Genomic DNA, 13,642 nt, shown 5'->3' with positions numbered 1-13,642 from the left:
AGAGCGGAATCCTTAGGGAGGAGAGTGGAGCGAACAAGGCCCCTGGAGCAAATCCGAAGCGTGGGACCAAGGGTAGGGTGAGAAAAGAGAGATGACAATGAGGAGGAGTCCAGCCATGGGGCAACCTGCAAAGGGATCGGAGAGAATGCCTGTTCGATGTAGACCCAAGGTTTAGAAACAGCATGCCTACACCAGTCCACGACACGAGTCAGGTGGGTAGCCAAGTAATAGGACTTCAGGTCCGGAAGCGATAAACCACCGCAACTCTTGGGACGAAAGAGAAAAGCCTTGCTCACTCGGGCGGGTCTGCCCGACCAGATGAACTTCAATTGGACGGAAGTGAGGGATCTAAGAAAAGACAGAGGGATGTGAATGGGAAGCGCCTGCATCAAGTAGAGAAGACGAGGGAGAATGTTCATTTTAAAAATCGCGCATCTCCCGAACCACGTAAAGGCTCCAGTGGACCATCGAGTACAATCAGCCCTGATAGACGCCAGAAGTGGGGGGAAGTTGCAACGAAAGAGATCTTTCGGGTCCGGAGTAAGATAAACCCCCAAATATTTGAGAGAAGTGGGGGCCCAATGAAAAGGGAAAGATTGACTCAAGGAGGTGGCCGCCGAGGAGGAAAGGGTCACATTAAGGGCTTCCGACTTCGAAAAGTTGATTTTAAAATTCGAAAGGGTCGAGTAAACCTGAAAGGCAGACATCAGAGCTGGAAGAGAAACATGAGGGGAGGAGAGAAAAAATAGCAAGTCGTCTGCATAAGCCGCCACTTTGTATAAACAGGAAGAATGAGCAGCGCCTGAGATGTTCGGGTCGGCTCGAACCTGGCGGAGGAAGGGTTCAAGAGTCAGGACGAAAATGAGAGGCGAGAGGGGGCATCCTTGCCTAGTGCCATTTCAGATAGGGAAGGACTGGGACAATAAACCGTTCACCCTAACCATCGCTGTAGGGAGAGAGTATAGAGCCATGATCCAACTCATCATGCGATTTCCAAGACCAATATGTAACAGGGTCTCTTCCATGAACCGCCAGTTGACCCTGTCGAAGGCTTTCTCAGCGTCAGTTGAAAGAAGCATGAGAGGAGAGCCCGATTGTTTAGCCCCATACATGAGGTTGATAGCTTTGGTAGTATTATCTCGAGCCTCACGGCCGGGTAAAAATCCAGCTTGATCCGCGTGAACAATATTTCCTAACAAGGGCGATAAACGCGTCGCAAGGATCTTGGCTAAAATTTTTAGGTCAATATTGATTAGCGAAATGGGGCGGTAGTTAGAGCACAGAAGAGGGTCCTTTCCGGGTTTGGGGATAACCGCTATGTGAGCACACAGGGAGTCACGACAAAGGGCCGAGCCATCGGTGAGAGAATTGAAAACTTTCAACAGTCTGGGGCGGAGTTCAGGGCCAAGTTTCTTATAGTATACCAAGGTAAGGCCGTCTGGGCCTGGGGCCTTACCCGTTGCCATACTGGAGATAGCTAAAGAAATTTCCTCTTCAACAATAGGAGATTCCAAGGCCGTCAATTCCTCTAGAGACAACGACGGGAGACCAGAGGAGGAGAGATAAGAACGAATGCGATCTCGGAACTCCGCTTCAGGGAGAGGAGAAGGGCCAGAGTTTACAGAATACAAAGAGGCATAGTAGTCCCGAAAGGCAGCTGCAATATCAAGGGGCATGTGTAATCGAGTACCCTGGGCGGAATTGATGAATGGAACGTAGGTGGAGGACTGCTGAACCCGAAGGGCCCTAGCTAGTGAACGCCCGCTCTTATTTCCAAACTCATAAAAATGACGTCTGCATTTAGCTAGAGTACCCTTCACCCTATCAGTGACGAGCGTACGCAATTCCTCTCGGGCGCTGGCAAGCTGGGAATAAACATCAGGAGTGATTTGGCGTTTATGAAGAAGTTCCAATGAGCGGATCCGCTGCAGCAGAGATTCAATACAAGCCCGGCGTTCCTTGTTTAAGCGGGAACCATGTTGCAACAGGATACCCCGGATAAAACATTTGTGAGCCTCCCACACCATTGGAGGAGCAATCCCCGACAATTCCTCCCTCTCAAAGTATTCCCCCAAACGGGTCTTAATGTCATCCAGGATGGTTACGTCATCAAGAAGTGATGCGTTAAGTTTCCACTGACGCTGGAAGGGAATAGGAGAGGACAAGGAAACAGACAAAGTAACTAGAGATGAGCGAGTACTGTTCGGATCAGCCGATCCGAACAGCACGCACACATTGAAATGAATGGACGTAGCCGGCACGTGAGGGGTTAAGCGGCCGGCCGGCGTCAAAGCGGAAGTACCAGGTGCTTCCATTCATTTCAATGCGTGCGTGCTGTTCGGATCGGCTGATCCGAACAGTGTTCGCTCATCTCTAAAAGTAACCAAAGCATGGTCGGAGAAAGTAATGTTATCGACTTCCGCAGCCAACAAAGAGTGGAGATGTTGGTGACGGATAAAGAGGTAGTCGATACGAGAGTATCGGTGATGGACCGGAGAGTAATAGGAGTAATCCCTATCCAATGGGTGGAGTAACCTCCAGGAGTCCACAAGCTGGTGGGAATGAAGGTCCCTCTTAATCCTCCTGATGAGCGAGTAAGGGTGAGAAGAGACGCCAGCAGAAGAGTCCAATGAAGGGTCTAGGACCAGATTAAGATCACCCCCCGCCACCAGGAAGCCCTCCACAAAGCCGTCCAACAGCCCTAAGTAAGAACTAAGGGCACGACCCTGTCCCGAGTTAGGCAAATACAAAGAGGCAAAAGTAAAAAGCTGAGAGGAGATACGACCCTTGACCATAACAAGTCTCCCCTCAGAATCAGTGCGAGTCTCCAAATGTTCCCAAGGCAGGGAGCGAGAAATCAAGATACTAGTCCCTCTGGATTTCGGGTCAGGAGAAGAGCTATGATATGCATGAGGAAACCAAGCATTAGTCAACTTGTATGGCTTGGTAGAGCAATGGTGAGTTTCCTGCAAAAACACAACATGAAGGCGCTTACCTTTGAGCAGATTGAAGAGTACGGAGCGCTTCTCTGGACTATGAAGGCCTCTCACATTGAGGGAGCCCACGGCGATGGAGGAAAGGCGATCAAGCGGAGGCATGGAGGGAGACGGGCTTTCCCAGCTCACACCCTAGGAGCAGAGAGAGAAAAAAAAGGGGGGGGGGAGGAAGGGGAGAGGGCGAAGAATTGAAGAGGGTAAAGGGGAGGGAAAGAAAAGAAAAAAAAAAAAAAAAAAGAGAGAAAAGTAACAGAGTAGAGGAAGGAGTGCAGTAAAGAATGAGGGGGGGGGGGGGGGAGAAAGGAAAGGGAAAAAGAACCAAGAGTAGAACAAATCTAACTACCCCTAGACAAATGGGCCAGGGGCACAACAACAGACAGGAAGGAGTGAGGGAGTAAGAAAAGATGGGGGGAGAAGTGGGCCCGCAAGCACCACGAGTGTACCTGGTAAGGAAGACCCTATGCCCCCACCCCCAACAAAGTGTAAAGGGATAGGAAGCACAGGGCTACAAACTGACTCTAAGGTCCAAATAACAACATTGTATAAAAACACAGCAATACCAACAACAAGGGCCATCTATAAAGCCCAGCAGGAACAGGATCAAGAGGAACAGAGTAGTCACAAAACAAAATAAACATAGTGAAAATGTCCACCAACCGCGAAACAAGTCCAAGACCACTCAACATAAAAGGATATTAACACTGTCCTGTGGGCAGATCAAAGACCGGCGGCATGAGGGCTCATGCTTCAATGGGAAGCTGAGCTGAGAGATCTGGTTGGCGGAGCGGAGACCCAGGCGGATCCGGTATTGGAAGACGTCGTGGAGATGAGTTTCGCCGAGGTCTCTCTCTGGAAGCAGCCGAAGAAGAACGCCTGGAACCGCGGCCGCGCCTGGGTATAGTAGGGCGGGAGGAATCCAGAGCAAGCCAGTTCGGGACTGAGACAGGGCGCACATCCAGGGAGGCAAACAAATCAGGCAAGTCCGCCGGGGAACGGACAACAATCGAAGACGAGCCAACACGAACAATCAAATGGAAGGGATGACCCCACCTATAGGAACCTCCACAGTCCTTAATCAGAGTCAACACCGGCTGAAGGGCACGGCGCATAGCCAATGTGCGGGATGAGACGTCTGGGTAGAGCTTGACAGAGGCATTCTCAAAAGGCACCGATCCCATATCCCAGGCACACCTCAGGATGTGTTCCTTGTCCGTGAAGTAATGTAGTCTACACAGAACGTCTCTAGGATTAGCAGGGTCAAGCGGGCCAGAACGTTGGACTCTATGCACACGGTCCATCATGAAGGTAGCATCCAGCGGGCGTTGAGTCGCCATATTGAAAATGGTATTAATACGGCTGATCAGATCATCCTGAGGGCCTTTTTCTGGCACTCCTCGTAATCGAATATTATTTCTGCGACCCCGGTTCTCCTGGTCATCCAGGAGCAAGGCAATTTGTTGAAGGCGGGCCTCAGAGTGGGTTTGATTGCTCTCCACTGCAGACAGGCGTTGTTCCAAAGAGGACAGTGTTCGATCAGTAGCGTCAGCCCTAGTAGTAAGTTGAGACACATCAGACTGGATCGCACCGAGGGCCTGTGCCTGGGATTGTTCCATTCGGGAAACTACAGCATCCAGGTCCTGTTTAGTGGGCAGAGCTTGAATAAGGTCCCGAAGTAGCTGAAAGTCCGCAGAGGCAATATGGGCTGCCGAGCAGGGCAGGGAGGCCGAATCCATGGATTGCACGTCATGTCCAGGGAGGGTGGCAGACAGTGAAGGAGGTGGCTGCGATTGGCGAAGCGGAGGAGATGGAGGAGCCATGTCATCAGTGCCAGACCCAGTAGCCGAGGTTCCAGATCGGGACAGGAAGGTAGAGATTGACGGTGAGTGAGTAAGAGAGCGACTCGGCGTGCGGGAAGGAGCAGTAGAGGTGTTAGGACGTCTTCTGGACATATCACAATGAGAAGCGACCATAGAAGGTAAGGAAGGTACACTCGCAGTATCACCAGGCCTTACATGAGGCGGTCACACAGTTCCATAATCAAACCTGGTACCCATGAGGTGCAAAAGGAGCAGTGGGAGCAGTGCTAGTTCCGTGGGGATATACTGCAGAACGTGGAACACACAGCAAGTGGAGGAAGGTGAGGAGCCCCCCCTGATGGTGGAGTAGGGGCTCAGCACTCCCTTCACACCACTGCAGTGCACGACAACAACAAAAAAAAAAATTCACTGCTAGAAAGGTCTCTGAAGAGGGTAAGAAAGTCCAAAAAACAGTAGGGAGTACTCACAGAGTTAGCAGAATGTCCCAGCAGAAAGTGTCAGGATGGGAGCCAAAACAGCAGGGGGGGGTGAGGTGTCTCCACTTCAGGCAATGCAGGGAGGCCAGGCAGCAGGTAGAGCAAGGGGTTCAGAGAGCAGAAGAGTTCCCTTACACACTGCATTAACCCCTTCACCAGTGGAAGTGTTGTCAGTTAGTCCCAAGGGACACTGTCTATGTGTGCCAGATGTAAAGGGAGGGGGAGGGAGGCTCACATAGCAGGTGAATATCTTGCCTCTTCTGGTGTTGTGGACGTGCGTCTTGATGAGGCTGTGCAGGGTGTAGATATGGTCTGTGGTGCAGTGGTTTGGCATGAACCCTGCTTGGCTCTTGCTGAGGACCCCATGTTGTGTGAGGAAGGTGAGGATTCTGTTATTGATGATGCTGTTGAACAGTTTCCCCAGCGTGCTGCTGACGCAGATCCCTCTGTAGTTGTTGGGGTCATAATGGTCCCCATTCTTGTAGATGTGGGTTATGAGGCCTTTGTTCCAGTCTTCAGGGAAGTGTCCAGCATTGAGCACGAGGGTGAATAGTGTTGCCAGTGCCGCGTGTATTGCTGGAGGGCTGTATTTGATCATCTCTGGTAGGATGCCGTCAGGGCCACTGGCCTTTTTGCCTTTCAGCAGGACAATTCTTTCCTGTATATCTTTTATGGTGATTGGTGAGTCCAGAGGGTTCTGGAAGTCTTTGATGACTTTCTCCATGTCCCTCAGTTTGGTGATTATCTGTTGCTGTTCTGGAGTTAGGTCTTCTTCTGGGATGTTTTTGTAGAGACCTCTGAAGTAGTTGAGCCAGATATTGCCATTTTGGATGTGGAGAGAGTTTTTCTTGGGCTTTGTGCCCATGTGGTGCCAGGTCTCCCAGAATGAGCTGTCCTGGAGGGAGTCCTCTAGTTGCTCTATTTTGTGGGAGAGGTACCTCTGTTTCTTCTCTCTGAGGGTGCCTTTGTATTGCTTGCATAGACTGTTGTAGGCTTCCCTCGTCTCTCTGTTGTTGGGGTCTCTGTGTTTCTGGTTGGAGACTGCCCTTAGAGAACGGCGTAGAGCCTTGCAGTCGCTGTCAAACCATTTGTGAGACTGTTTGTTAGTCGGTCTCTTGGGCTTTGTCTGTTTCAGGCCTGCTAGTTCTGCTGTGGTGTACAGGATGTTACTGAAGTCCTTCACTGCTCGGGTGACCCCTTGTTGGTCTGGCTGGTAGGAACTCATATAGAAGTTTGTGAGCGGTTCCTTGATTTCGGGTCGGTTAGCCGCATTGGTGTATTCGGTGGCCCGGTGACTGGCCCATTTAAAGAATGGTGGCAGGTTGTAGAGACCAATCTGGTGGGGCTGCTGTGTGAGTCGCTTGTCTGTGGATCTCATGTACAGCAGGATCTGATTGTGGTCTGACAGGTGTGTCTCAGGGGTGACTATGAGAGCATCTATGTCTGCTGGGTCTGCGTCTGTGATGACATAGTCCACCACGCTGTTGCCCACGTGGGAGTTTAGCGTCCCTGAGAGTCCCCTCTGGTACGCCCGTTCATTATGTACAGTCCCAGACTCCGGCACTGGTTCAGCAGCTGTCTCCCACTCTTGTTGACGACTATGTCATAGCTATTTCTTCTTCTCTGTTTAGACTCCAGGTGGTGGACCTCGCCTACCGGGATGTGCAGGTTTCCATCAGAGGACAGGAAGTCTTTCTCTGTTCCAGTCCTGGTGTTTAGGTCGCCGCAGATCAGCACTCTGCCTTGGGACTGGAACTGGGCAGATTCCCTTTGTAGAACCTCATAGATGTCTGGGTTGTGGTAGGGGGACTCTGATGGGGAGATGTATACTGCACAGAGATAGATGTTGTGTTGGCTGTTGAGGATGGAGTTGCTTATTTTTATCCACATGTGGTTGTCACCGCGTTTGATGGCTTTCACATGTTCTTTAAGTTCCTCCTTGAACCATATTAGTATGCCTCCTGAGTGGCGGCCTAGTTTGGTAGTCTTGCTTTTCCAGGCAGCGACAGAGAATTCCTTGTAGCCCATGGGTGTTAGGGATTCATCTTCTGCCTGGGTCCATGTCTCTAGGAGGATTTGGATGTCTATGTTTTTTAGTCTGTCTATAAAGTTTGGATCGTTTGGTTTGGATCCAAAGGCTGAGGCATTCAGCCCTTGGATATTCCAGCTACTGATAGTCAGTGGTGTCATCTTTGGTGGGTATACCTTGTAATGAGCTGTCCTGCAGAGGACGGGCTGGGTTCCTGATTAGTGGCTATGTTGTGGATCCCAGTCTGGATCAGTGTGTTGCACAGGGTGCTGAACATGGTTTTTATCTCCTCCATGTCTGTGCTCTGCCTTGTTCTGTATGGCACAGGTGGCTTCCACCCTGGCTTATAGTAGTCCTCATTTCCAGTTTTTTTGGGGAGACGTTGTGTTTGAGATATTTTCCAGCCAGGCAATCTCCCCATGGGTCTTTGTCTTGTATGTTGAGGGGGGTATGGTGTTTGGGTGTGTCTCCTGGAAGGTGACTTCTCCACAGGTGACTTCTCCACAAGTTTTTGTCGTGTATGGTGTACGGGCCAGGGGTCTCTGTTGAGCACTATGTCTTTAAAGAGGACCTTTCACCACTTTTGGGCACATGCAGTGTTATATACTGCCAGAAAGCCGACAGTGCGCTGAATTCAGCGCACTGTCGGCTTTCCCGATCTGTGCCCGCTGTAAAGAGCTTACGGTGCCGGTACTGTAGTGCTCTATGGTCAGAAGGGCGTTTCTGACCATTAGCCAGAGACGTCCTTCTGCCTCGCGGCGCCTATCGCGCTGTGCTGTGGAGCGGGGAGGAACGCCCCCCTCCCTCTGCTCATGCAGCTCGTCCATAGACAAGCATTATCAGGAGAGGGAGGGGGGAGTTCCTTCCCGCTCCACAGCACAGCATGATAGGCGCCGCGAGGCAGAAGGACGTCTCTGGCTAATGGTCAGAAACGCCCTTCTGACCATAGAGCACTACGGTACCGGCACCGTAAGCTCTTTACAGCGGGCACAGATCGGGAAAGCCGACAGTGCGCTGAATTCAGCGCACTGTCGGCTTTCTGGCAGTATATAACACTGCATGTGCCCAAAAGTGGTGAAAGGTCCTCTTTAAGTTCTTTGGCCAGGAGGCTGACTCCCTGTTTGTTTAGGTGTTTATCATCATATAGTTGATACTTGTCTATGGAGGGGTGTTGTGCCAGGGTGATATCTGATGTTGATCGGATTTTGGATGCCAGCTCTGAATTGATATCTCTGATGATGTGTTCAGAGATGTGTTTTCGTGGGACCAGAGATGACAGGATGATACTACAGTCTGGGAACTGTTGTTGCGCTTTCTCTGCTAGCTGGGTCAGCTGTCCCGCTATCTGTTGGTGCTGGTCCTGGGCCTCAAGGTTTTTTGTTCCTGTGTGTATGATGACGTGGTTGGGTTTGGTGAAATAAGGGTCATTGATGACAGCGTTTGCTTTTTCGATTGTTAAACAGCGGATTTTGGTGACTCTTTTCCCTGGAAACAGTCTATTTGTGTCCAGGTATTTGCCATTGGAGTCTGTGATCAGGACAATATCTGGACCCGGTGATCTCCTCGTCAAGACTTGTCTGCTGTTCGGCTGGGTTGTTGGGGTTTGTTCTGGTTCTGATCTTGGGATGGAGGGCAGCTCTGGTTCTGATCTTGGGTTGGGGGGTAGCTCTGGTTCTGTTCTTTGGGTGGGGGGCAGCTCTGGTTCTGATCTTGGGTTGGGGGGTAGCTCTGGTTCTGTTCTTTGGGTGAGGGGCAGCTCTGGTCTCTCCTGTGTTGTATTTCTTTCTGCTTTGTTGGGGTCCTGTCTGTTATCTGTCCTTTGTTTCTCACCCCCCTCATTTTCTGACCCTCTCTCTTGGGTGAGGTGTTGTATCTGAGATTTCATGTCTGCTATCACTCTCCACAATTCAGCGTTTTCTTGGCGTAGTTTATGAAAATCACATTCTAGTTTCTGCAGGGCTTCACACCTCAGCCTGGTCGGCTCAGCAATGGTTTGCTTATTTGTGTTGTTGTCACTGAGGTTCCTTTTAATTTGTTGTTTGAAGTATGTGAAATCTCTTTCTAGTTCAGATAAGGAGTCTCTGAGGATCTCAAGTGAAAGGTGAGGTATCAAAAATATCAGTATCAAAAATCCAGCGAAGTCTGGAAAACCCATTTAATATTATCTCTGCATAACTACGCATTACTGCCATTCAGGACTCCAAGAAAGCAGGTAGAAAACGAAAGGTGGAAAAGAAAAAGGTGAATAGAATGTTTAGCAATAGGACAAGTCAAGGACTTTTTGAATGCACTGATGTCACGTCATGTAAAGGGCAGGATCTGCCGTGACAACTACACTTAATGCCACTCAATACATCCTAATGATAGAAGACATGATAGGCATCACAGACCTGACTGTCAAGGCGTCAGGTTATTTTATAAACCGGACACTATTGTATATTATTAAAATACCTTTCATGCTTGTAAGATGTAGGAATGTAAACGCACAGCCTGACATACAGGTGTCTACATTTCATGCTCTGCCAGTCTTGCATACTTAGGATGGTTTATTGCTTCTTGCTTCATCCCTGGTGTTTTCTTTTCTCTATATCCCTTCAGTTATTTGCTGTTTTTCTTACGTATGTCTGACTGTCAGCAGACTCTCTAGGCCTGCAATTCTCTTCTTTTACCCATTAAAACTAACATAATGAAGGAAAATCAATGCTGCCGATTTCTTCATTTACCAGTGGAGTCTGTTCCCAGGGTGATGATGATGATCACGCATACTACAGTCCATTGATGCATTCTGCAATGCACCAAGTATTTTTGAGATCCAGTTACAGCAATGTAAATCTATTATGAAATCCTACCTAGCTCAACAAGCAAGATAATACAAAATAATACTAATCATATTATATGTCAATTATTAGAGCTACCAGAGTCTACACTCATTATATCTTTTTTTTAAATCATCCTGTGGATATCCGTATATTGTATTCTATACAGTTTCATCTGTAATATGATAGACAGGGGGTTAAATCTTCTCACTCTGCCTGACAGACTATGGTCACGTGGAAGGATTTAAATCCCTAGGGATGCTGTGAGCATGCTCAAAGCACACTCAGTATACAGCCAGCTCAATGTAACCTCTGTATACAGCACCAACCTGCATTCAGTGAAGCTCAGTGCAAGCATACTACAGTATATTGCTGAGGAGAGAGAAATTGCTGCACAACATAACAAGGACTGGATTCTAATCTGCAATCCATTTTTTTTTCATATGGAGATTAGGAATGGATCCCATAGAAACACACGTAGCCCATCAATGCTACTTTGGAGGATGAAAGGTAAGGCTGCCTTATAAGGATTGCATTTTTATTACCAATAGTGTATATTGCATTAAGAATATCTAGCGATAAAATCTTTCTCTCCGGGGACAGTGACTTGTAATAGTGAATTTTAATCTGGGTCACTGAGATTGCACCACCTGCTTGTATCTCCTCCTTATTGACATGCAGTGATTTAATTCTCATTTCCGTGCTAAGCTTACAATCCCTGCAGAGTGGCCGCACAACATTATTATTTTCCAGTGCACATTTCAGAGCCTGTTATCTGCTTGGCTCTAGTCCCTGCATCCCTTTCTCTCCCCTTCCTCCCTGCCCTATGCTCTCACCCTGGTCATATTCTCCATCATCACTCATCCCCCACCCCTCTGTTCCTATCCTTCCCGCATCCTCTTTTCTCATCCTTTCCCAATGTCTTCCTACAGCAGGTGATTACATTACATTGTATTTTATCAGATTTAGCTGTGTAATTGATTGCGAAACACCTTTGGGTGCTTATAAATCTATTTATAGTGTTCTTTTCCGAGGACAAACACTTAGATGGTATGCGGTGTACAGGATTTAGTATCTTGCTAAATCCAATCTGTGTAATTACAAAGCACAGCGGTTACTTATAATGTAGCAGCAATGACTCCATTCATTGTGTGCAATTATTTTTTATTATTGTCTATTATTATAACAATGGAGAGCAGGCCGTTGGTTTCTCATGTCACTTAACAGCACAGGCATCCAGTAAGTGTAGCCATGCTGGAAGAGTGCACATAAGTGGCTTCCAAATATAGCTTGTGTCTAATAAGATTGGGCTTGTTTCAGACATATGCTTACAATTTCTAATTTTACCTATGACATTGCTTGCGTCCTTTTTAATAACAAAAGGGAAACCTTACTGCCTATGTGTCGTAAATGTAAACCATTATGTCACTTAAATAGGTTATGATTATTAGATGACACAGTGTTAGATCACTAAGGGTAAGACTAACAGGCCTGTCTGCGTGTCTGCATCCATTCATAACATTGGCTTCCAAAAATCCTACGTTACAAAAACATGATGAACGTGAGACAGTACTGGGCTTCAAAAAATAACTAAACAACAATATACTATATAGAATAAAGCACATATTCTATACTATCACATACAATTATATCCTTGTGCTACTGCATAGTCTATACAGCTTGTTTGTTAGCCTGTTATTACCCTTAGTCTAAGGCCCCATGTAGCAGGACGCAGTAAAAAAGCGCTGCGGGAAAAACCACGACAGCAACGCATCACGGTTTTTCCAACAGCGCATTTTACAGAAAGTGAGCACAGGTTTCTTCTGTGGATTTTTTGCTTCCATCATACCTATAGGGAAAGCGCTAGTGTTTCAATAGGTATAATTGACATGCTGCGATTTCCAAAACCATGATGATTTTGGAAATCGCAGCATGTCTGCTGCGTGTATTTTCAACAATGTGTGGATGGGATTTGCTAAAATCCCATCCACTTTGCAGGGACTGTAAAACTGCAATTGTTGTGAAATCCTGGGCATGCGCAGTACGCTCCAGTCCATCTGGGCATACCGCATATATGCCATCCGGACGTTTTGCCCTGAACTGTGGAAGAGAAGAAGATGCTTTAGTGGGAGAACGAGCGTAGGGCGGGACTTCCAGACAGGAATTTGCAATATGCTCATATGGACTGGAGTGTAGTGCGCAAGCCCAGGATTTCGTAGCAGCTTCACTGACATTAGAGCAGTTGGAAGTTCAGTTCCCACTGCTCAGAGGGACTTACTAAATCCAGGATGGGCATGTTTTACTGATGATGTGGCTGTGCTCGGCGATTACAGAAGCGCCCCCCTGTGCTCCAAGATCCTCATTTTCTTAAAGAATGAGACTGCTTTTTAGACCCATTCTTGCGACTCTGTAACACTAAAGGGATGGTTTAATTCTGCCTTTATAGCACTATGGCAGTGTTTCAAAGTGGCTGGGGGAGGTGATAGACTCCCTTTAAGTAGGTGACCAATTCCTCTAAGATAGAAGTAGGTTGATCTGGTAACTAATCGTTGCTCTTATGTATACTGTGATAAGCTGACAGGCAGAGTGTTGGAGTCCCGCTATATCAGCCCCAGGTTTCTGACCTATATGTGGCTCAGGGCAGGTCTGGAATAGGCTTCAGCCAAAGTGTGGGTCGTAGAATCATTACTGGCCCATAAAATGCTGAATAGCTTGCACTTCAGGGCAGATCCAGGGAGTGAGAGGAGGCGTCTGGGTCTGTCCTGTTACTCTGAGTTCAATGAGACTGTATCATGGGTTATATTGGTTATTATTGGTTTGTTTGTGTGGCTAGTATATGTATAGTTAGTTGTTTTTATATTGCTCATTTTATGCCTGAATTCAAGGTTTATTTATGTTCCTGTTTTTTTTTTCTAAATAAACCTGTTTCCTGCTTATTTTGTGTCCCTGTCTCTGACTGGTTGGGTCCGCACCTGTGCTGCTACCGGTTATACTTATACTGGTTATGTTAAATAACACCAAGCAAAAAGAGAACAATCTTACATTTTTAAAATTTAGGTAATGCCTGACTGCTCTATACACATACAAGTACTTGGGACTATCAGATAAGATATTATAAAAGTGAAAATTCTTTTTTGAGACAATGATAATCAGTCACCAGTCAGTTAAAACAATCATCCATTATGAAATGTTACTCAATAAACACGTTTTGGTTGAAATCATCAGTTTTGATCAAATTTAGACTAATGTGTCTTATTTCTTGTAAATGACTAAACCTTAAGGGGGTTCTCTGGTCACTGGGCCAATTCTAATGCTGATAACCTATTCTTTACCTATGCCAGCAGTATAAGATTGATGGGCTCTGACACCAAGTCCATGCACCAATCTATGCAGATGATGGAGCCAAAAGCAGAAGGCTCTGCTCCATGTATATGGGCCATTTCATCCTGCATAATCTGCCCTCATTCAAGTAAATAGGAGAAGATCTGCAGTATTCTGACACGGCCAC

General features: G+C 47.4%; 1 protein-coding gene across 2 annotated transcripts in view; it reads left to right on the top strand.

Moving 5' to 3' along the window:
* The first annotated feature begins 10,401 nt into the window (after positions 1–10,401).
* The window catches only part of PLEKHA6 (pleckstrin homology domain containing A6), a 150,472-nt gene continuing 147,231 nt past the window's right edge, over positions 10,402–13,642 (top strand). For both annotated transcript variants that reach the window (XM_075264114.1, XM_075264113.1), the window contains exon 1: positions 10,402–10,644. The gene's annotated coding sequence lies outside the window, so the exon portion shown is untranslated. The remainder of the gene's footprint in view (positions 10,645–13,642) is intronic.

This window comes from Leptodactylus fuscus, chromosome 2 (assembly GCF_031893055.1).
Source record: "Leptodactylus fuscus isolate aLepFus1 chromosome 2, aLepFus1.hap2, whole genome shotgun sequence".
Lineage (NCBI taxonomy): Eukaryota > Metazoa > Chordata > Amphibia > Anura > Leptodactylidae > Leptodactylus > Leptodactylus fuscus.
Note: the sequence above shows the minus strand (reverse complement) of the source record. Positions and strands in the feature narration are given on the sequence as shown.